General features: G+C 45.0%; 1 protein-coding gene across 3 annotated transcripts in view; it reads left to right on the forward strand.

The window, feature by feature from the left end:
• Positions 1 to 1,058: 1,058 nt before the first annotated feature.
• Positions 1,059 to 2,787, forward strand: part of LOC133111809 (tetraspanin-18B-like) — a 33,298-nt gene continuing 31,569 nt past the window's right edge. For all 3 annotated transcript variants that reach the window (XM_061222399.1, XM_061222400.1, XM_061222401.1), the window contains exon 1: positions 1,059 to 1,275. The gene's annotated coding sequence lies outside the window, so the exon portion shown is untranslated. The remainder of the gene's footprint in view (positions 1,276 to 2,787) is intronic.

Genomic DNA, 2,787 nt, shown 5'->3' on the forward strand with positions numbered 1-2,787 from the left:
GCCGTCTGTCTCTCTAGCACAACCTGCTATGCGTAATGCACCACATCAGCCGCGTTTGAGCGCAGCAGCCTGGACGTCACTGCGCCTGGGCCCCCGGCGAAATGGAGCCAGCTTCTGTCTGGCGCGTTTTGCGCTCCTGCAGCTCGTATTATTGTGACAGCTATTTAGCTGACGATTTTATCCAAAGCGACTTACAGTTGATTAGACAAAAAATCTTGCGTGTAAGTTGCAGTAAACGTAATCTTTAAAATATACAATGTCATGAAACATTTCATTTTGTTTCATGTTTCAGCCTTTCATTCATTTTTAAGGCTATTACATATTTCGCTATTTCGTTTCTTTTAATGCTTTGAGATAGATTTACTGTGAATATTTCATTTCAATCAAGGTGAATTGGCGTTACCTGCTGTACAACAGAACTTTTTAGGCAATTCAAGTCTATTTGCATTGCCAAAAACATACGGGTTTCTTAATAAAACGGGGACATTTGGGAATTTGAGAGATAAAATAAGTAGGCATATAGCCTCTCAGTTCTTGTGAACCAAGGTTTTGCTCGAGCGCCCCTGAGTAACCGGTGGTCTCGAGGAAAGCGCTGATGCCGTTGGGTGCCATTGGGTGCTCGTGTTCACGGTACTGTTCGCTCGGGATTCTTTCATCTTTCATCAGGCTCAATTTGTAGCGGCTGTTGTGATTAAATCAGAGACTGTTGATAAGAATGCATTTTTGCGACCTGATTGCATTCCCAGAGCGGGGGAAAACAAAAACTTCCCTCATAGGATCCAGTCCTCGACCGAGACTACGTTTGGACCATGTGTCGAATTCGCTCGGGAACAATTGCGCAAGCGAAGCAAGCCAATCGAGGCTGATCGATCCTATCTCCAGAATGACACAATGGTGAGCGCGATGGAAACCCGCTGATTAAACGAAGGGGTTAATAGGGGGCGTGAACACAAACTGAGTGCCCACCCTCCGGGGCGGCACACTGTCTTGATGTTCGTATCCAGTGCTAGCGAGAAAGAAAGCTATTTGCATACCAATCTCCCCTGAAGGAGGCATGACCAAATTGGGGCAGTAGTACTTCAGACTCTGGAATGTATTAGCTGAAAGTTGAAGCTTGCAGAACGCATATTTTACTTCTTGCGCTGTTTTCGCCTCATTGTTTTTGTCTGTAGAGTTAGTTCATTTCAACTGCGAATAAATCCGCCATCTGACACTTTTTGGAGTAGGTCTAGCCCGGATCGCGCACGGCTGGAGGACTAAAGCTGAATCCTTGGGGTAAGGATTTGACTATCAGTTTGGTAATATTGTGTCCGAAGTTGTTTTGATTGTGTTTTAGCGTGTGTTCGTGATTAGACTCCGATTCGCTTCAGACTCGCTGTAAAAGTTCAGAGCACATCTTCGTAATTATAAATAGGCAAAACTGCGCTCGTGACAGTCAATTGCGCGAGAAGGAACGTTTCAAATATACAGACGGGAGAATATTATTGTATTATAGTTTGACCAGTGTCCTGCTGGTTGGTTTTGGATACTTGGCATATTGGCTTTCAACGCAGGAGGAAAATGTGCTCAAAACGCATCATGTTCAACTGCGCCAACCAATCATCCATGTTTCATGTTCGGTCACTGTCTGCTGCGTAACAATATGATGAAATGCAGCATACAGAAAACAGCGTATCGCAGTTCACACCGTGATGTCGCCGCTGTCACGTTCTTTCATCTATGCGATCTGTTTCACAATTTCACAGCTGTGTCACAACTACAACTATCCTGTCTTACGGAGTTGCTTTATTGCATGAGAATTTCACGCCGTTTTTGTCCCGAGTGGACGTTGTTTTGGAAGTTGTAGCTTCTGATCGATTCGGCCAGTGGGATGGATCTCTTCGACAAACGATTCGTGCATGGGCAGTCTGTAACGCCGATCTGGGTTTTACTGCATGCCCCCACCGACGTGCGGAAATTCACGGCCAGGGTCGCAGCACGAAGTGTCCCGAGAGTGGAATTCACGTCTGTAGCCGTCTGTGGTCTGTCACCTTCACCACAGTCTGGTCTAGCCGACCATAAACACATGTCCCGTCGACCACAAAAGAAAATGTATGGTAAACTTATCTTCGTTATAGCAAATTGTTTTTGAATCGCTGCAGCTATTGTGGCAGATCAGATAATGCGGATCTTTTGCGTTGGGTAATTGTGTTGCTTTCTAAACACGGCACGTTCTTGCTCGTCGTGTTGGATATTGTCCCATGTCCATGTGTGGCTTCATTGAACCGTATTGACATTATGTTTCCTCCGACTGCGGCTATAAGTCCAATCTCCTTTATATGTTCTCAATATTTTCGCAAGGTTATTGAAATAGAAGGGTAACGAGTGAAACCTACATTAGGGAAAGTTAAGAGGGGTGACTGAACCGAACCAACTCCTGTTCATCAGTGTGTGTCCGTATTTAATAGGCTCATAGCCAACATAGTTTTTGTATGTGGTAGACTACTTTTATTTGCCCTTTTGAGAAAGGGGTTATCTGCTGTTTCTGTAAATTGGGTACATATACTGCATACATATACGGTACAGCCTACGTAGCGGTTATGACTTTTCTGCAGAATTAGGCGGCGATGCGCTTGATACAGTCTTAGGAATGCTGGCATACGTAAGCGGGAGAGACCGGCGGAAAGACGCTGAAAATGAACTCCCTCACCCTCCCAATCGCCAATCAATCAATAAATAAATCAATCAATCCCAATCGCCACCAGCACAATTTCGGATGTTCACAAACGGTGTGCTTTCCCAAAGAAG

Source organism: Conger conger, chromosome 15 (genome assembly GCF_963514075.1).
Source record: "Conger conger chromosome 15, fConCon1.1, whole genome shotgun sequence".
Taxonomy (NCBI): domain Eukaryota; kingdom Metazoa; phylum Chordata; class Actinopteri; order Anguilliformes; family Congridae; genus Conger; species Conger conger.